We start from the raw sequence: 22591 nt of genomic DNA, 5'->3' as shown, positions 1-22591 counted from the left end.
GAGAGATTTTGTCACCACCAGGCTTGCCCTACAAGAGATCCTAAAGGAAGCACTAAACATGGAAAGGAACAACAGGTACCAGCCATTGCAAAAACATGCCAAAATGTAAAGTACATTGATGCTAGGAAGAAACTGCATCAACTAACGAGCAAAATAACTAGCTAATATCATAATGACAGGATCAAGTTCACACATAACAATATTAACCTTAAATGTAAATGGACGAAATGGCCCAATTAAAAGACACAGACTGGCAAACTGGATAGAGTCAAGACCCATCAGTTTGCTGTACTCAGGAGACGCATCTCACATGCAGACACACACATAGTCTCAAAATAAAGGGATGGAGGAAGATCTACCAAGCAAATGGAAAACAAAAAAAAGCAGGGGTTGCAATCCTAGTCTCTAAACAGACATTAAACCATCAAAGCTCAAAAGAGACAAAGAAGGCCATTACATAATGGTAAAGGGATCAATTCATCAAGAAGAACTAACTATCCTAAATATATATGCACCCAATGCAGGAGCACCCGGATTCATAAAGCAAGTTCTTAGAGACTTTCAAAGAGACTTAGACTCCCAAACAATAATAATGGGAGACTTTAACACCCCACTGTCAACATTATACAGATCAACGACACAGAAAGTTAACAAGGATATCCAGGAATTGAACTCAACTCTGCACCAAGCAGACCTAATAGACATCTACAGAACTCTCCACCCCAAATCAACAGAATATACATTCTTCTCAGCACCACATCACACTTATTCCAAAATTGACCACATAGTTGGAAGCAAAACACTCCTCAGCAAATGTACAAGAACAGAAATTATAACAAACCGTCTCTCAGACCACAGTGCAATCAAACTAGAACTCAGGACTAAGAAACTCACTCAAAACCACTCAACTACATGGAAACTGAACAACCTGCTCCTGAATGACTACTGGGTACATAACGAAATGAAGGCAGAAATAAAGATGTTCTTTGAAACCAATGAGAACAAAGATACAACATACCAGAATCTCTAGGACACATTTAAAGCAGTGTGTAGAGGGAAATTTGTAGCACTAAATGCCCACAAGAGAAAGCAGCAAAGATCTAAAATTGACACCCTAACATCACAATTAAAAGAACTAGAGAAGAGCAAACACATTCAAAAGCTAGCAGAAGGCAAGAAATAACTAAGAGCAGAGCAGAACTGAAGGAGATAGAGACACAAAAAGCCCTCCAAAAAAATCAATGAATCCAGGAGCTGGTTTTTAAAAAAGATCAACAAAATAGACCACTAGCAAGACTAATAAAGAAGCAAAGAGAGAAGAATCAAATAGACGCAATAAAAAATGATAAAGGGGATATCACCACCGACCCCTCAGAAATACAAACTACCATCAAAGAATACTATAAACACCTCTATGCAAATAAACTAGAAAACCTAGAAGAAAGGGATAATTTCCTGGACACTTACACTCTCCCAAGACTAAACCAGGAAGAAGCTGAATCCCTGAATAGACCAATAGCAGGCTCTGAAATTAAGGCAATAATTAATAGCCTACCAACCAAAAAAAGTCCAGCACCAGAGTTCTGGAATTCTACCAGAGGTACAAGGAGGAGTTGGTACCATTCCTTCTGAAACTATTTCAATCAATAGAAAAAGAGGGAATCCTCCCTAACTCATTTACAAGGCCAACATCATCCTGATACCAAAGCCTGACAGAGATACAACAAAAAAGAGAATTTTAGACCAATATCCCTGATGAACATCGATGCAAAAATCCTCAATAAAATACTGGCAAACCGAATCCAGCAGCACATCAAAAAGCTTATCCACCATGATCAAGTGGGCTTCATCCCTGGGATGCAAGGCTGGTTCAACATACACAAATCAATAAACGTAATCCAGCATATAAACAGAATCAAAGACAAAAACCACATTATTATCTCAATAGATGCAGAAAAGGCCTTTGACAAAATTCAACAGCTCTTTATGCTAAAAACTCTCAATAAATTCGGTATTGATGGAACGTATCTCAAAATAATAAGAGGTATTGATGACAAACCAACAGCCAATATCATACTGAATGGGCAAAAACTGGAAGCATTCCCTTTGAAAACTGGCACAAGACAGGGATGCCCTCTCTCACCACTCCTATTCAACATAGTGTTGGAAGTTCTGGCTAGGGCAATCAGGCAAGAGAAAGAAATAAAGGATATTCAGTTAAGAAAAGAAGAAGTCAAATTGTCCCTGTTTGCAGATGACATGATTGTATATTTAGAAAACCCCATTGCCTCAGCCCAAAATCTCCTTAAGCTGATAAGCAACTTCAGCAAAGTCTCAGGATACAAATTCAATGTGCAAAAATCACAGGTATTCTTATACACCAGTAACAGACAAAAAGAGAGCCAAATCTTGAATGAACTCCCATTCACAATAGCTTCAAGGAGAATAAAATACCTAGGGATACAACTTACAAGGGATGTAAAGGACCTCTTCAAGGAGAACTACAAACCACTGCTCTTAGTGAAATAAAAGACGACACAAACAAATGGAAGAACATACCATGCTCATGGATAGGAAGAATCATTATTGTGAAAATGGCCATACTGCCCAAGGTAATTAATAGATTCAATGCCATCCCCATCAAGCTACCAATGACTTTCTTCATAGAATTGGAAAAAACTGCTTTAAAGTTCATATGGAACCAAAAAAGACCCTGCATTGCCAAGACAATCCTAAGCCAAAAGAACAAAGCTGGAGGCATCACTCTACCTGACTTCAAACTATACTACAAGACTACAGTAACCAAAACAGCATGGTACTGGTACCAAAACAGAGATATAGACCAATGGAACAGAACAGAGCCCTCAGAAATAATACCACACATCTATAACCATCTGATCTTTGACAAGCCTGACAAAAACAAGAAATGGGGAAAGGATTCCCTATTTAATAAATGGTGCTGGGAAAATTGGCTAGCCATAAGTAGAAGGCTGAAACTGGATCCTTTCCTTACTCCTTATACGAAAACTAATTCAAGATGGATTAGAGACTTAAATGTTAGACCTAAAACCATAAAAACGCTAGAAGAAAACCTAGGTAATACCATTCAGGACATAGGCATGGGCAAGAACTTCATGTCTAAAACACGAAAAGCAACAGCAAGAAAAGCCAAAATTGACAAATGGGATCTAATTAAACTAAAGAGCTTCTACACAGCAAAAGAAACTACCATCAGAGTGAACAGGCAACCTACAAAATGGGAGAAAATTTTTGCAATCTACTCATCTGACAAAGGGCTAATATCCAGAACCTACAAAGAACTCAATCAAATTTACAAGAAAAAAAACAAACAACCCCAACAAAAAGTGGGCAAAGGACATGAACAGACACTTCTCAAAAGAAGACATTCATACAGCCAACAGACACATGAAAAAATGTTCATCATCACTCGCCATCAGAGAAATGCAAATCAAAACCACAATGAGATACCATCTCACACCAGTTAGAAGGGCAATCATTAAAAAATCAGGAAACAACAGGTGTTGGAGAGGATGTGGAGAAACAGGAACACTTTTACACTGTTGGTGGGACTATAAACTAGTTCAACCATTGTAGAAAACTGTGTGGCGATTCCTCAAGGATCTAGAACTACAAATACCATTTGACCTGGCCATCTCATTACTGAGAATATACTCAAAGGATTATAAGTCATGCTGCTATAAAGACACATGCACACGTATGTTTATTGCGGCACTATTCACAATAGCAAAGACTTGGAACCAACCCAAATGTCCATCAGTGACAGACTGGATTAAGAAAATGTGGCACATATACACCATGGAATACTATGCAGCCATAAAAAAGGATGAGTTCGTGTCCTTTGCAGGGACATGGATGCAGCTGGAAACCATCATTCTCAGCAAATTATCGCAAGAACAGAAAACCAAATACCGCATGTTCTCACTCATAGGTGGGAATTGAAAAATGAGATCACTTGGACACAGGAAGGGGAACATCACACACGGGTCCTATTGTGGGGAGGGGGTGGGGGGAGGGATAGCATTAGGAGATATACCTAATGTAAATGACGAGTTAATGGGTGCAGCACACCAACACGGTACATGTATACATATATAAAAAACCTGCACGTTGTGCACATGTGCCCTAGAACTTAAAGTATAATAAATAAATAAAATAAATAAATAAATGAAAAAAAGAAAAAGACAAAAGAAAGAGATGGGAAAAAAAACTCATCAACTGCAGGACATTTAAGTAAATTAATCTTTCTGATTGTTCTATGAAGATCTTTTACTGTAAAAGTTCACTTTTAAATGTAATCTTTTTATAACAGATTCTTTCTCAATTTTGTCACCCGATTTCAAGAAAGGAATCTCTAATTTCCCAAAAATTAGACACACACTTGCAATATAGCAAAATGCTTGTGATCCAAAACAGCTTTCTGTTGTTAAATAAAGAAAACACCCTCTTAATCAAAAAAAAAAAAAAGTATGCAATCAACTGTTTGTAGTATATTCACAGATATATGCAACCATCATCACAGTTTTAAAACACTTTCATCACCTCAAAAAGAAACTTCATATTCTTTAGCTATCATCTCCCTGTCCCTCTAATACCTCCCCACCAACCGTAAGCAACCATTAATCTACTTTCCATCTTTATAGATTAGCATATTTTCAAAATTCTTTCATACTGTATCATGTATTGGTATTCATTCCTTTTTATGGCCAAATAATATCTTATGGTTTGGATATACTAGATGTCATTTATCTATTCATCAGTTGATGGACATTTGAGTTATTTTCATTTTTTAGCTATTATGAATAGTGCTCCAATAAACATTGATACAAAAGTTTTTGTATAGATGTATGATTTTATTTCTCTTGGAATGTTTCATTTGAGGAACTGCCCAACTGTTTTCCAAAGTGGATGCACCATTTACATTCGCACCAGCAGTGTGTAGGATTCCAATTTTTCCATATCCTTGCCAATACTTATTATTACCAGACTTTTTGATTATAGCTATCATAGTGGATGTGAGAGAATAAATTTTTGAAGAGAAAATTTTCTAAGATTAATGGCAGAAATGAATCTCCAAATATAAGAAGAATAAATATGCTCTTCAAAGGAACATGGAACATTCGTCATTATAAGTCATTTTCTGGGCAATAAAACAAACTTGAACATACTTAATTATACAATTGAAATTGTATAATGTATGTTCTCTGACCACAGTTAAATTAAACTGGAGGCCAAGAGAAGAAAGATATTTGTTAAACTCGTAGTGTTTGAGCATTAAACAATACACTTCTAAATAACTCATGCTGGCCAGGCATGGTGGCTCGTGCCTATAATCCCTGCACTTTGGGAGACCAAAGCAGGCAGATCATCTGAGGTCAGGAACTCGAGAGCAGCCTGACTAACATGGTGAAATCCCATCTCTACTAAAATTACAAAAATTAGCCAAGCATAGTGGTGGGCGCCTGTAATCCCAGCTACTTGGGAGGCTGAGGCAGGAGAATCACTTGAACCCAGGACGCAGAGGTTGCAGTGAGCCGAGATCATGCCATTGCACTCCAGCCTGGGTGACAGAGCAAGACTCCATCTCAAAAATAAATAAATAAATAAAACTCATACTTCAAAATAGAAGTCACAGGGGAAACTACAAAATATTCAGAATTAAATTAAATGAAAACATAATATACAAAAATTTCTGAGATGTGCTTTACCAGAAAAGATGTAGGGATGGCAGTGAAGCACATGAAAAGATGCTCAATATCATTAACCATCAGGGATTTGCAAGTTAAAACTATAACAAGACATCCCTAGTCACCTATTAAAATGGTTAAAAATAAAGTCCTGAAAATACTAAGTGTTGTCAAGTATGCTGAGCATTGGAATCTCTCAGTACTTGGGGGTGGGAATGCAAATATTATAGCCACTTTGGAAAACAATTTGAGAGCTTCTTATAACCTTAAATATGCACTTACTATACAATCCAGCAATCTTACTCGTAAGTATTTACTTACCCAGAAAAAATAAAATGTATGTACACATATAAATCTGTATGAAAATGTTTTATATCAGCTTTATTCACAATCACTAGAAACAACCTAAGTGTCCATTAGCTAGTAAGTGAATAAACAAACTGTGATTGTCTTAGTCTGTTCAGATTGCTATAACAAAATACCATAAACTATGTAGCTTATAAACAACAAAAATTTATTTCTGAAAGTCCTGAAGGCTGGGAAGTCCTAGAAACAGACAAATTCAGTGTCTAGGGAAAGCCCATTTTTCACTATGTTCTCACATGGAGGAAGGGATAATGGGTCTCCCTCAGGTCTCTTTTATAAGAGAATTAATCCCATTCATGAGGGCTCCACCCTCAAACCTCCACCTAATAACCTTCCAAAGGCCCCACCTCTTAATATCCTGAGCGTGGCAGTTAGGATGTGAATATATGAATTTGGGGAGGGATCACAAAGATTCAAGCCATAGCAGTAGCACACCTATACAATGGAATACTTATACTCTAAGACATGAATGAATAAATCTCGAATGTATTATGCTAAGTGAAAGAAGCCAAACTGAAAAGGTAACATTCTCTCTGATTCCATTAAGTCATATTTTGGAATAGGCAAAATTATAGGTACAGGAAACCGATGAGTTGTAGCTCGTTGTAGTTTACATCATTATTGGGGTGGAGCTTACATGACTTTATATGACAATTCGTAGAACTGTACACTTAAAAATAGTGAATTGTACCTTAATAAAGCTTACTTTCAGAACCTGTTAAGGTGACCAGACATAGGGTAGATAGCTTCCAAACAAGAAAAAGGGGGGAAATGCAACAAACAAACAAGAAAAACAACTCAATCTAAGAAAAAAATATGCATAGAAAAATTTGGACATATAAAAGCCAAAACATAAGATGGTAGAAATTAATCCACATACATTTAAAATGATAAGAAGTAGAATAAATGAATCAATTTTTAATAGACTTGGTCAGATTGAATTTTTTTAAAAAAGAACAAAATCCAGTCATATGCCATTTTCCAGAGACTCACCTAAAATACAATGGCGCAAAAATTTTACAAGTAGAACAGGAGAAGGTTTTCTTAAACAACAGTCTCCAAATACAGAGGAAAAAAAGCAAAAACAAAGAGGTAAAAACCACATTAGGCTGGGCGCCGTGGCTCACACCTGGCCACTTTGGGAGGCCGAGGTGGATGAATCACCTGAGGTCAGGAGTTCGAGACCAGCCTTGCCAACATGGTGAAATTCCGTCTCTACTAAAAATACAAAAATTAGCCAGGCATGATGGCAGGCACCTGTAATCCCAGCTACTTGAGAGGCTGAGGCAAGAGAATCGCTTGAACTCAGGAGGCAGAGGCTGCAGTGAGCCGAGATCACACCATTGCACTCCAGTCTGGGCAACAAGAGCAAAACTCTGTCTCAAAAAAACCCAAACAAAAAAACAAAAAACAAAACAAAACAAAAACAGATTATGCAAAGTCTTACAAGTTATGACAAGAAACTTGGATTTAAGGCCATGGGAAGGCATTGAAGGATTTAAAGGAAAAGAGTAATGTGGGTCTAATTTACGTTTTAGAGAGATCCCTCTGGCTGAAAAAGGAGAAAAGGGAAGCAGGGTCAAAGGAAGAGGCAGGGAGAGCAATTAGGAAGCTATTGCAATGATTTAGGAAGAAGACGATGATGCCTTGAGCTAGATTTGTAACAGTAGGGACGATGAAAATGTTCTGATTTGGGAGATGTATTGAGGTGAAGCTGATGAGATGTACTCAAGGGAGGCGTGAGAGAATAAGGGAATTAACCTAGATTTTAGGTCTGAGATTTTAGAGAGTGTGGTGGTTCTATTTACCAAGATGGAAAAGGCTTGAGTGAGCATGTGATGGGGTGGAGTACTTTTAGAATTTAGAGAGGTCACAAAAGATTTGGGCCATATTAATTCTGAGATGCCCAGTAGGTATCTAAGTGGAGATACTGAATAGGCCACTAGATACAGAATTCTGAAGCTCAGGGATTTACATTTGAAAGTCATTTACGTATGACTGGGATTTGTACTTGAGGGAACTGAAGATTTCCAAGAAGACAGTGAAGAGAAAAGAACTAAGGACAAAGCTATCCAGCGCTTTAATAGTATAAGGTTTGGAAATTTGGGAGGAGTGAAAAGAGTAGGAAATCAATGAGGCAGAAGGAAAACCAGGTGAATGTGGAATATAGATAATCTAGAGAAGAGAAGCTTTCAAGGGAGACAGTGTGGCTTACTGTGTCAAAAAGTATTAAAAGTAGACTAAAATAAGAACAGGTAACTGATTATTAGTTTTTTAAAAAGTAAGTTATTGGTGACTCTAATGTGAAAAGGAGTGTTCTGTTTTAAAAAACTGTTAATCCTATGAAGGCTTTTATATGCTAATGGTATAATTCAATAAACAGGGAGAAATTGACGATTGAAGGCGAATGATAGTACAGTCAACCCTTGAACAACACGGGTTTGAACTGTGTGGGTCCACTTATACAAGAATTTTCTTCCACCTCTGCCACCCCTGAGACCAAAAGACCAACCCCTCCTATTCCTCCTCCTCCTCAGTCTACTCAACATGAAGACCACGAGGACAAAAACCTTTATGATGAGCCACTTCCACTTAATAAATAGTAAATATATTTTCTCTTCTTTATGATTTTTTTAATGACATTTTCTTTTCTCTAGCTTGCTTTATTGTAAGAACACAGTGTATAATATATGAAACATACGAAATAGGTGTTAATTGACTCTTTATGTTATTGGCAAGGCTTCTGGTCAACAGTGGTGCTATAGTTGGATATTTGTCCCTCAAACCTCATGCTGAAATTTGATCCCAATGTTGGAGGTGGGGGCCTAGTGAAAGGTGTTTGGGTCATGGAGATGCATCCTTCATGAACAGATTAATGCCCTCCCTGGAAAGGGGAAGAGTGAGTTCTCACTCTATTAGTTCTCATGAGAACCAGCTGTTTAAGAAAGCCTGACACCCCCCCTCTCCTTGCCCCCCCTCTCTCCATGCTGGCTCCCCTTTGCCTTCTGCCATGGATGGAAGCAGCTGGAAACTCTCATCAGAAGCTGGCACCATGCTTCTTGTACAGCCTGCAGAACCATGAGCCAAATAAACCTCTTTTCTTTGTAAGTTACCTAGTCTCAAGTATTCTTTTACAGCAACACAAAACAGACTAAGATAAGTAGGCTATTTGTAGTTAAGTTTTGGGGAAGTCAAAAGTTGCATGTGATTTTTGACTCTAACCTCTGCATTGTTTAAAGGTCAATGCTCCTAACCTCTGCATTGTTTAAAGGTCAACTGTCCAAAGTGGTTACAGGCAAACCTAGAGGTGGGCTGGGGGCATCTCCTTACATGAGTCTTTGCTGCGGCTGAAACCCCTGCATCTCTGGCCCAGCCCTGCTACTCTCTATGTACCAGTTCCACTTTGAGGTCCATCAGCCCTGGGTCACAGTCAGGATAGAGGAGTTGACTGTGGGCCTCAGTGATGCCAATCTGACCAAACCAAGTGCTCTCCCCTTCTTTGGGGAATCTCCCCAATACTCCTCCTCCTCCAGCTGCTGTTATTCTTCCCATGGCCTAACTTGCAAACAAGTTAATTCCATGTCTTCCCCTTCTAGAACTATCCCTCCTTCCAAGGGTGTGTGTGTGTGTGTGTGTGTGTGTGTGTGTGTGTGTGTGCAGAATGAGATCCTAAAACCAGTTTGTTTCTTCCTAATATATGAATATATGCCATACATATATACCATCTGCCCCAGATGACCCCAGCTCACCTCTAGGTTTGCCTGTAACCACTTTGGACAGTTCACATAAACACTGACAAGCTCCCATCTTAAGTGCCTGACCTCATCTAAGGCCAACTTCTCCTCCTACATTTTATCAGCCATCTACTTAGAGATTTCAATTCTGCAATTACAGTTGACCTTTAAACAATGCAGAGGTTAGGAGCACAGTCAAAAATCACATGTAACTTCCGACTTCCCCAAAACTTAACTACAAATAGCCTACTTTTCTTAGTCTGTTTTGTGTTGCTGTAAAAGAATATATATATATATGGTGTATATATGGCATATATTCATATATACCATATATATACATACACACACATATATATACACCCAAGCGTAATGACTGGTAGGGCACCTGTATCACAGGCTTGGACTGACCATGGAATCCTTGGTCAAGAAACATTTAGTGTCTGCCATTTCTATTCTGTAAGAACTAACACCCGACCCACCCAAAGAAACCAGTTGTGATTGTTGAGATCAGCAAATCTAGTTTTGAACATTATCTCATGAGAGCTCCAACTTATGATATATTTTTCTTGGCTGTTCTCTGGAGGATAGAGGTCAGATTGTCAAAGACGGTGTCACAGGGACACAGAGACAGGGCTCAGGGGTGCTTGCGACAGCTGAAACCTCGTCTCCAGCTGACTCACAAAGCATCTCTTTTATAACAAGGGCTCTTTGGTGAAAAACAATACCACCTTTTTCATTGACTGTCAAGTGGGTGGAAGGTTACCTTTGCTTCATGAAGGAGTGAAAATGGTTCTGATTTTAAGCACCAGGAGCCTAGCAAGAACGAGGAGAGGAGGCTTGTGTTTTTGGACAGGGATCCCATTCTGTATCTTAAATGGCAGTGGAGAGTGGGGTGGGAATCTGGCAGAGCTGTGCATCTTATCAAGTTTATGTCTTTTGTCTATTAGGATGCTACATCAGATTTGTTTGCAAAATGCATTCCACTTCAATATAAGCTTGAATATCTCTTGACTCTATAATCTCTATGGTTAATTTTTTTAATGATCATTTATTGTTTGTATTAATTTTATAAGTAAATTTTGGTTATTTTTTAATAATCATTATTTGTATTAATTTTATAAGTGCCTTTTCTACAGTTATCTTTCTTACACCCAGTAAGTTTAACTGATTATATTCAAAATAATCATAGTGCTAACAGATGCCAGGCATCAATTTCCTCGGATTTTGGAAAAAAAACCTAAAGGTGTTTGAGGATTGATCACTGTCTGACTGGAGTTATTTAAGTCAGTGGCTTGCAAGTGTTTGCAAGCAAGTTCTCCTCTATCTATCTGCAACAATGCCCTTCTCAGCTCCATGTGCCCTTTCTCTGTGTCCTTGAGGCCTCTTCTAAATCTTAGGGTTCTGGGAAACACGATTTGCAGAGCCCTAATTTAGTCATTTTATCACAGAGAGATGCTTTGCTATCAGCTAGTAGATCCCAGCCACCCAGAAAGACACTTTCTGCATGGCTTGCTTCTGGAGACTTAATAGAAAATGTAAATAGAGCCCTAATTTTTGCTTCTATAAAATGGGAATGTTTCCTACATAGCAGGGATATCACAAGAATCAAATGAGATACTGCAGTATAAAGTTACAGCTTGGTCCCTAATACAGAATACACGATGTTGTTAGGTTGCGCTCCTTGTTGTATCCTCAAATAAAAGATTCCAGGGGTCTAAAGGCACATGATTGATTTAATGAAAAGTATATGCTCTATTTTACTAACAAATATCAGTGTATATATTTCTTGGCAACGACACATAACTTTAGTAGTGCAATTTAAGTTTGAGTCCAAGATTTTTTCACATTAGGAATGAAATAAATTTTGGGACCCACTCTTGGCCATGTGCAGCCATGCTTAGTATCACAATGGAATGGGGCTTTCCTAACCTGTGCTAGTGCCTTTGACCTCTGCATCCTCAGGCTTGGCAGGAATTGGAGGCAAACCAAGTGAAACTAGGATTTCATCTGCATTTGTGACTTGGGTAAACTCATAGTTTTGATATCTTACTGGACATGAAACAACATCTCTGGAGTGTAGTTAGGAATCTCTTCATTGAGAGACAGTCGCCACCTGGCTGAGACTCCTGTTCAACCCACAATCCGGCTAAATGACTTTTCCAAGCTTTGAGAAGTCTATGATGTCTCATAAGACATGTGATGATGTCTCCTTTAAATTGCCTGATATGTACACAATAATGTATTTCTCTGTGGTCTGTAATTCATGATCATTGTGAAGATACTGACACATAGTGATTCTCAAGGTTTGTTGTGCATTAGAATCATCTGGGGAGAACAATTGCATCAGGACCTCTGTGTGTGAGACCTAGGCACCCATGTTTTTAAAGCTTTCCAGATGAATTCAATGTGGAAACAAGTGTTTTATGGAAGTGAAGAAATTTGACCTCCATGTGGTACCCCAGCATGGACAACTGAGGTGACAAACGGATAAACAAGTTGTACAGACCACACATGTCACACATCTTCAGGCAACAACTCAGATGTCACAAATTAATCTTTTGCTTAGTAGCTATACAATTTTTTAATATGATTGCTACACACCAATTTCAGAAAAGTGAACATGCAAAGAAACATATAGCTTAGAATTTGAGAAATGCAGTATTAATATTGGTACACAGAGGGTAAATGTCCCTCACACCTTTTCAGCCATAATATTCTTGTTTTAACTTAAAATTTGGATTCTCACTTTAAAAAGTTTGGCCAGGCATGTTGACTCACCCCTGTAATTCCAGCACTTTGGGAGGCCAAGGCAGGAGGATCACTTGAGCCCAGGAGTTCCAGAATAGCCCAGGCAACATAGTGAAACCCTGGCTCTACAAAAAATTAAAAAATTAGCTGACTGTGGTGGCACTGTAGTTTCAGCTACTTGGGAGGCTGAGATGGGAGGATTGCTTCAGCCCAGGAGGTTGAGGCTGCAGTGAGCTGTGATTGTGCCACTGTACTTCAGCCTCACTGACAGAATGAGACCCTGTCTCAAAAACAAAACAAAACAAGCTATCACTCAGTGAGGTCCAAGAACTGACAGCCTTGCATTGCCTGAGAGCTTGTTAGAAATACAGAATCCTTTCACTACATGTGGTGGCACATGCCTGTGGTCCCAGCTACTCAGGAGGCTGAAGCAGAAGGATCACTTAAGCCCAGGAATTAGCTATGATCATGCCACCGCACTTCAGCCTGGGTGACAGAGTGGCACCCTGTCTCAAAAAAAAAAAAAAAAAAAGATTGCTGCCCCACACCAGACCTGCTGACTCAAAATCTGTATTTTTAACAACACTCCCAGGTGACTCAAATGTACATTTAAGTTTGAAAGGCACTGATTCAAGGCACTACAGGGAGAAACAAAACCAAGCGTTAACATTTGACAACTCAAGAGGTTTAGATATTTTACAAACTCACTAATCAGACCCTTTAAAAGAGTGTTTGGATTTCACTGCTTAAAAAGAAAAATCATTTTGTTGTGGTTTCATCTTCTACCTCTTACCAGCTGTGTTTACAAGACACATCTTTCTTGGAAAGCTTGGAGAATGATCGCATCGAGCAGCACAGGGGAGGCTGATGTGCCAGCGTCTTACGTTATATATCTCTCCTTCTGTAATTTTGGTTACTAAGAATATTTACATGATAATGGGATCTTTGTTGCTTAGAAGTCAGTCTGCTCCTTCAGTTGATTACCCACCTGAAGTCATTGTGCTTGGCTTGTGACATCATGATTGCCTCCCTGGCAAATGACTATGATTTCATAAACTGAGAATTAAGATTGCAGGTGAAGGGTTAGCAGCAAGAGCTGATGTGCTCTTAAACAGCAAAGCCCCTGTGTTCATATAAACGACCTAAGTAAACAGGCAGACATAAATACTAAGCATTACACACACATACGCACACAGGAAAAGGGGAGGCCAAGAAAGAATTTGAGATCATTGTGATTCAACAGGGTGTTTTTCAAAGTTGCGACTCGTCTTTAATGCTTCTAGGCTTATAAAACTTCTAAAACAACGAGATGACATATCATCCTACCTTTGCACATGATTATTCCAAGCCCTGCTTTTTGCTTTCTCTGGCTTTGCAGGATGACAACATTTAGCTGAAAGCACGCAGCCATAGGCTCTTCAAAAGGAAGCAGGCTAACCTGCCAGAAGAATTGTTTTATTTTTTCAATATCCTGGAACAAATGGAGCATACCCACCTCTCCAATGACCAAAACACACATGCAAGACTGTGCATCTGTGCCTTCATATAGTACATCTCCCTAAATATTGACATGTTTTGCTCATTTCAACAGATATTCCTCAGACACTTACTATGTGAAAGGCACTCGGCAGGGCTCTTCAGGGAGCACCCAGATGAGTCACAAAAATACCCACTGATATCTCACAGTACATTACATTTACATGATGCCTGCCACATTCGATAAAATCCTTGAGCTTCAAAAGAACACTGTGAGGGAGAAAGGGAATAATAATAGCAGTAGGTAAACAATATGGGAGGCATGCCTTCCATGTGTTGTTGCATTTGACCATTATAACTAGTTCTGTAGGTTCTGGTTTTCATCTCCTAATTTTGCTGATTCTGTTTTGAGGACAAAATGACATGCCCAAGGACTCACAAAGAGAAACTGCCAGAGCTGGGATCCGGACCCATTTCCCATGCTCTGCCCATGAGCCCCAGAATTTATAATCCAGAGAGTGACTATATGATCTAGAAACATATATAACTTGATCATGTATCTTAATGTAATATTAATGAGTCATTTATTATTTACCTACCACCCTGCAGTGTGTGTGTGTGTGCATGCACATGTGTCTGTGTGCTGGCATAAAGGAGGAGGGTATCACAGCGAGTAAGGTAAGCGCCAAGAGAAAAGAAAAATAGTAAGGTTTCCCACACTTTGGATCACTTTATGGAGAAGTGGCATTTGAACTGACCCTTTATAATAGCTGAGATTTTAATGAGCAAAGGCAGAGCAAAATAATCCAGGTGAGGAGAGAACACACACGGGAAACAAGGAGACTACCGAGCTCGTATAGTGGGTTGAATGCACATCTGATTTCCCTCCTTTCAGAAACCCTAAACCATAGTAAACGAATATGTTTTGCAAAGGATGTAAAGGAAGAGGAGACGATGACAACTAAACTCTGAAAGCTAGAAAACCAGTCAGCGATTGAGCAGACCTAAAACAGGCAGAGGGGAAAGCTGAGACCCAACGCCACTTGTACTGCAAGATCGTCAAAATATTCAGCAAAGTGCAGCACCAGGTCCCTCTGGAACTGAGGACAAAGAGATTACTGTAAGGAAGACTGGGGAAAAGCTGTTTGATGACATTTTTTTTGTTTTATTTTTTTAGTTAGATTATAATCTCTAATTTCCTTCCAATACTCCAAGGTGCTGTAAGGACCCCCTTCCCCAACAGGTGAGACACACAGACGATAGTTTTCTGGGGAAGGTGTAACAGAGGGTCTCTGGATTGTGAGCTGCCATGGCAGCTGAGGACATGGGCGCTGTGCCAAAAGAACCACATCAGTGCTGCTGCTGAGACCCAGTCTTCCTCCCCTACTGGATCCCAGAAGCTGGAAGCCAAACTCTCGTCCTCCATGCAGAAGATCAGAAAATCCTCTGTGGGGAATTGGATCAGCCCAAGAGGAAAGATCTACAAGATACTGACTTCAGGCCTTTCCCCAAAGAACAGGCCAAATTACTCCCCAACTCAAGGTGCACAAGCCACACCCACATGCTCAGAATTGTTATCATCTGTTTAGCTCCCCAATCTTAGGCATGGGCAGAAAGACATGAATTACCAAATTTCTAAGGAAAGCTTCTAATACAAAAGGTGGACACACACACACACACACACACACACACATACATACACACACACTAACATGTTGAAGAAACTTCAAAAAAAAATCAATAATATCTTCAGACAGATAAGACGGTATATTGTATCTATGAAGCAAAACTAGAAAGCTATACAAAAAAAGAACATTTATAAAATTTAACAAAGGTTCTTGGCAATTAAAAATATATGAGCAGAAATTTTTAAAATTCAAAGTAAAGGCTGGAATATAAAGTTGAAGAACTCTTTGAGAAAACAGAGCAAGAGTTGGAAAACAGACAAAAGGCAATCAAAGACCAGTTCTGGGAATTGAACATGTTAAGAATGAGAGTTTCAGAAAGAGAGGAGAAATAAAATAGATGAGAGGAAGTCATCAACAAAATAATCACAATATAAAATTCATAACTACAGGATATGAGTTGTGAGACTAAAAGGGTCACTAAGTCCCAGGCACATGGCGGGAAAGCAGGTCCACATCAAGGCACATCACTAAAAAATTTGGACACAAGAGAGACAGTAGGGATGCGAGTGCACAGAGGAAAGACCACACGAGGAAAGAGCAACCAGGGATAGAAAGTGGATCCCATAAGCTCCCAACAAGAAAGTTCAGGAGGACGATGAAGGAGGAGTCTGGGATAACAGCTGAACACTAGATACAATGGCATGTAGCTCAGATAGGAGCACTTTGACACAAGAAAAAATATTCAGGGCTTTCATCACCAACATCTCCTATACCACTGTACTGTCTTTTTAAACCAAGAATGGAGTGCCCAGGTGCACTTGACCCAGATTCTGATCTGTACTTGGCTTGTCTTTACCACGTGCAGATCAAGTTTCTACCATCCACACCCTGCTGCCGGATCAGATGATGACGCCCCTTTCACCCATAGAAGACTTGCGCCTGAGAGCTGGAGCTAAGACAGAGCATAAAGGGCATCCCCTTCTGTGCTAGTCTGCTCAGGCTGCCAGAACAAAATGCCACCTACTGGGAGGTGTAAATAACAGAAAGTGATTTTCTCACGGTTCTGGAGGCAGGAAGTCCGACATCAAGGTGTAGTCATCAAGATTGGTTTCCTCTGAGGCCTCTCTCCTTGACTGCCTTGTTGCTCTTTCCTCATGTGGTCTTCTGTGCACGCACATCCCTACTGTCTCTCTTGTGTCCAAATTTTCTTTCCTTAAAAGGACACCACTCAGATTGGATTGGGTGAGCTCCACAAATGTACTACATACTTGACATGTGTGATCTCACTATCTCTGCTTTGATAGTGAGGTAATGGAGCAAGAATTGTTATACCTCATTTTACATATTGGGAAACTGAGGAAACTGTCCTTAGTTCCTTCCCCAGGTTCATAAGGCATTTCACGGTAGATTCAGGAGCTACACCCCTTTTGTCTGCCTCTGAAGCCCATGCTTTTTCTGTGATGCCATGAGAGATTTTATCCTTCCATTTCCAGCCATAGCCTTCTCACATGGAGTGATGAGGAAATGCAGAGATGAGCTTTTACACCACATAGCAAACCCGCCTGCAGCATCTCTGAGCCATGGCCACCACCCACTGCTTGCCACCCATCAGTGATGGCAGCTTTCTCCACTGTGCTGCCCAGCTGTGATCGACCCTCCTGTAAGTTCACTTACTGGTCTTTGCTCTGTGCTCAAAAACAATTCAGAGCAGATTCATCCATCTTCCCTGTGGTAGCTTTCAGATATTTGAAGGCAGTCATTTCCACATGACTTGGGCTTCTCTCCTACATGTTCAGTGCTCCTATTTGCTCACAGAGAACATCCTCAGGCTGTCTTCTTACTTGTCAATAACCTTCTAAATATGTCACAGAGAGAATGGACCACAGTACTGCAGGTGTGGGCTGGCCACTGACTGAACACCATGAACTGTTCATTAGCTCCTCATGTATATCTTATGTCCCTCACCAGATTCTGGAAGATTCCGGGAGATTCTGGATTCTAAATGACTCATCGCTCTTTTTATTTCACAGTGAATTGCGAATAAAAGATGCTCAGTGCTCAGTGGTATTTCTTGATCACCTGACTCATTTGTTCAGGGATAGTCTTTCTGTTTTGGAGAGAGTCTCATTCTGTTGTCCAGGCTAAAGTGCAGTGGTCCCATTATAGCTCACTGTAGCCACCAACTCCTGGGCTCAAACGATCCTCTCACCTCAGCCTCCCAAGTAGTTGGGATTACAGGCATATGTCACCACACCTGGCTGATTGTTTCCTAATTTTCGTAGATAGAGAGTCTTGCTATGTTGCCTAGCTTGGTCTCGAACTCCTGGATTCAAGCAAGAGCACCCTTTCAGCCTCCCAAAGTTCTGGGATTACAGGTGTGATCCACTGTGCCCAGCCCAGGAATATTCTGTTCTCATTGTTCCTTGGAGCCCTTCATATGCTCTATATTTTCCAAAGACCAGGCTTGAGGAGTTAGGATCAGCATGGTCGGGCTGCTCCCTATAAGCCATGTACATCTAAGAACCTCTTGAGGGTAGTGATAAATGTAACAAGGTCCGTAAAAATGAAGGTCTATAATGAATCATAAATGCAAAGGTCTATGAAATACTTGTCAATAATACACATAAAACTATTTTATGTCAGTATTTATTGTACTTAAATGATAATTTATCAGAATACACTCTGAAACACCAGAGTCAAATTCCTTGTGTATTAGTTATCTATTGCTGCATAACAAATTATTCCAATCAAAATTTAATGGCTTACAAAAATAATAATTGTTTTTTCTGGACATTTCTCATAGTTTCTTAGGATCAGGAATTCAGGTGTGGCCTGGCTGAGCAAGTCTGCTCAGGATCCCTCTGGAGGTTGCATCAGACATCAGCCTAGGCTTGACTGGGCCTAGCCTACCTTAACTGGGGCTCGTGGATTTGATTCCAAGGTAACTCACCTACATGGCTGGCAAGTGGTGATGTCTAATGTCAGAAGGCCTCAGTTCCTCTCCCCATGGGCTTCTCCACAGAACTGCAAGGGTATCTTCACAACTTGGTGACTGGCGTCCTCCAGGGCAAGCAAGCTAAGAGACCCCAAGGCATAAACTCCAATACATTTTCTTTTTAATTTTTGGACTGGGCCTTGAAAGTCACATACTGTTATATCTGCCATATTCTATTGGTCACACCAACCATCCCTGATTTGAAGTACAGAGGTTACAAAGGGGTCACAAGAATCCATGGAGATCATCTTAAAGGCTTTACTGGGTATTTTATAGGTAGCCCTCGGCTCCAATTCCAGTTGTGAGGCTGTGCACCATCTTCACACAGACAGTTGATTGCTCAAGTATAGGGATTCGTTAGAAAAAGATAAGCCACTTACATTCATGAGGTATGAACATAATGAGAGCGATCCAGAAGTCTACAGTTCATTCATTAATTTGACTAAATACTTATGGGGGTTTTACTGTATGTGAAGCACTTCTCTAAGTGCTAGAAACATATCAGTGAGCAAAACAAAATAATAAGCAAGTATATTGCTATGATCTGAATGTATCCCCACAATTCGTATTTTGAAACTTAATCACAAATGTGAAAATATTCAGATGTGGGGCCTTTAGGAGTTGATTAAGTCATGAGGGCAGGGCCCTCATAAATGTGCTTAATGACCTTATAAAGAGGTTGAAGAGAGCACTCTTCCCTTTTTGTCCTTCTCCTGTTCATCATGTGAGGATACCAAGCCACCATCTTGAAAGTAGGAGATACGAATTCTGCTGGCACCTTGATCTTGGACTTCCCAACCTCCGGCACTGTGTGAAATAAATTTCTGTTGTTTATGAATTACCCACTCTCAGGTATTTTATTATAGCAGTACAAATGGACTGACAGATATCCATTCCTCAGCTGTCCTCTCTCAAGATTTGGTACAGAGGAGATTGACATTTTCTGATTTCTGAATTTCTTGAAAGCCACTCTGCTCATTTCAAAACCTGGTCTCCATACATGTGAAACTAAAGCAAAAATAACAACAACAATTATTAGTATTAAATAGATAGTACTTGTTGGACATTTACTGTGTGCCAGGTATGTGCTAAGCAGTTTACATTTATTATATCATCTGATACTCTTAACAGCTCTATGAAGTAAGTACTATTATTATCAGCATTTTTTTTCTTACAAATGATGAACAACCTGAGGCTCCAAGAGGTTACTAACTTGTCTAAAGTTATTACTTACAGTTAGTAAGTGGGAGATCGAGGATTCACATCTAAAACTGTCTTACATCAAAATCTGTGTTCTTAAGGTTGATGAATCATCCCCTAGCAGACACTGAAACTCAAATGCCTCTAGAGGCAAGGTAAGTGATATAAGGGGAGAGAGCTAATGGGACAATAGGGAGTAGTGAAGACATTGGTGAGCTATCAACTCACGTCTGTCTTAAGGCATAAAGGTTCACATGTTTCCAAAACACTGTGTTAGCCAAATAAAATACATCCCAGGGCCAGATTCAGCTAGCAAGACCCAGGTTTAAAATTTAGGTGTCCTGTTTTATGTTACATTAATTTCTCAACCACAAGAATCATTAACAATCTTGTGCAGCTTGGTTTTCATCCAAAATTCAGATTTAAAATATTGGTTTCTCATGATGAATAAGACAGAGAAGATAGCAAATGACTAAGGCTTCATTCCTCATTTATTCACTCAAGAAATACTGAGTGAGAGCCTTCTGTAGCCTAAGCTCTGAGGTGAAAGCAGTGAACATAACAGACATGGTTCCTGCCTTCTTGAAGCTTACTCAGGTCTAGTTAGTGAGTGTGGCATGGACACTTTTCAAGAGAAATACTCAGTGTTTCTCAGACTTATTTCAATATTTTGCAAGACCCAAGTGTTCCAAAGGAAAAGTGTCTGGGAAGCACTTTGCCCTAAACCAGAAGATGTAAGATGGCAGCATATATGCTGCAGACCTGCCTTGTTTGGCCGGCACAGTGATTGATAGAGCTTTTGGAAATATCTTTAGGAAAAAGTCTAGAGCCTGTACTCTGCTGTTGGCTAGTGTCACTAGCTGCTTTTCACAACACAGAACCTCTGATGCTCTGAAATGCTCACGGTACTCAGGGAAAACTAAGAAATAACAAAAATTGGTAATGTAAACCTTCCAGGTAGAGGTGAAGCCTAGGCAATCACTGGGAAGCAAGAAAGTGCAAGTCAAGATAGGGAAACAGTAGCAACTCCAGGCATCTCTGTGGAGTAGGAGGAAGCTGAAATGTTGTCATGGGAAAATGACTTGGGAGACAAACCCACAGGGAATAAAATGAAAACTGATCCACATTGCGCTGGGGTGCAGTCAAAATGGGACTCCTCAAGAATAGGATTGCCAGATAAAATACAGAATTTCCAGTGAAATTTGAATTTCAGACAACCAAGGAATATTTTTTTAGCATAAGTATATTCCAAGTATTGCATAGGATATACTCACACTAAGAAATTTTTCCTTCTTTATCTAAAGTTCAAATTTAACTAGTGCTAAGGATTTTTATTTGCTAAATCTGGCAACCCTACTCAAGGGACAACTAACCAGTGACTGGTGGCAACCTGTGGGTTTTATTTTTTTCTTTTCTTTTTATTTATTTTTTTGAGATGGAGTCCCACTCTGTCCCCCAGGCTGGAGTGCAATGGCATGATCTCAGCTCACTGCAACCTCTGCCTCCCAGGTTCAAATGATTCTCCTGCCTCAGCCTCCTGAGTAGCAGGAATTACAGGCACCCACCACCACACCTGGCTAATCTTTGTATTTTTAGTAGAGATGGGGTTTCGCCATGTAGGCCAGACTGGTCTCGAACTCCTGACCTCAGGTGATCCACCCACCTCGGCCTCCCAAAGTGCTGGGATTACAGGCGTGAGCCACTGCGCCTGACTTTTATTTTTTCTAATGTAGAGGAAATAAACTAGAGGTCACCTCCCCACTTTAGGGGCTCCATCAGTGGCCTGATTCTGGTAGGAAAGACCTCAGGCTACTGCAACCATCAGAAATGCAGGGAGGCTGAAGTCAAACCATTTGAGAGTAGAATCAGTGGCTATAGGGGCTGGAAGTGAGCCTTACAAGCCATCTAATCCCACACTCTGAAGGAATCTTATGGAAATGGCCAAAGTGGTGGCTTAGCTATGAACCAGATGGAAAAAAAATCTCCACTCCAGGGCATGGACATAGTCCCCTGGATATGTATCTTGTTTCTGGACAAAGAGGACATATCCAGAGGCTGACCATACAGAACACCAGTCCCAACACTGGCCAAGAGTGAGAGGAAGAAAAAACACCTGTCAGATCACTTTCTTTCAACATCATCAAAGTTTGCTGTACTTTCTTCTAGGTGCTTAGAAAAAAGAAAAAGCTTTTCATTCATTCTTGTTGTTGTGTTGTGTTTTGTTTTTTCCTGTTTGTTCGTTTAGAGAGGGAGTCTCGCTGTGTCAACCACACTGGAGTATAGTGGTGTGATCTCAGCTCACAGCAACCTCCACCTCCTGGGCTCAAGCAATCCTACCACCTCAGCTTCCTGAGTAGCTGGGACCATAAGCACATGCCACCACGCCCAGCTAATTTTTGTATTTTTTATAGAGATAGAGTTTCTGCCATGTTGCCCAGGCTGGTCTTGAACTCCTAAGCTCAAGCTATCTGCTTGTCTCGGCCTCCCAAAGTGCTGGGATTACAGGCATAAACCACCACCCCTGGCCATTTTTATTCATTACTTTTAATATAAAGTATATCAAATTCTGTAAAGACGTATGTGTCTTTAAGGACACAGTCTTGGTCATTTCTTAGACCAAGTTTTACTTCCTTGGAAAATCATGGAATTGGAATGAGGACCACTGTTGCAATTTAACATTAAGTTGGGATTCACTGAAGAAAATTCTCATTATGGTGA

General features: G+C 40.0%; 1 long non-coding RNA gene across 2 annotated transcripts in view; it reads right to left on the bottom strand.

Moving 5' to 3' along the window:
* Positions 1-21334, bottom strand: part of LOC110741068 — a 50616-nt gene extending 29282 nt beyond the window's left edge. The window contains exon 1 of one of the 2 annotated variants that reach the window (XR_002516696.2): positions 16738-21334. This is a non-coding gene — a long non-coding RNA (uncharacterized LOC110741068). Of the gene's footprint in view, positions 1-13367; positions 16716-16737 lie in introns of those variants that run through there. The other variant, XR_002516695.2, reaches the window with a different exon arrangement.
* Between the last annotated feature and the right edge of the window lie 1257 nt (positions 21335-22591).

This window comes from Papio anubis, chromosome 14 (assembly GCF_008728515.1).
Source record: "Papio anubis isolate 15944 chromosome 14, Panubis1.0, whole genome shotgun sequence".
NCBI classification, from domain to species: domain Eukaryota; kingdom Metazoa; phylum Chordata; class Mammalia; order Primates; family Cercopithecidae; genus Papio; species Papio anubis.
This window is presented reverse-complemented; position numbering and strand designations above follow the sequence as displayed.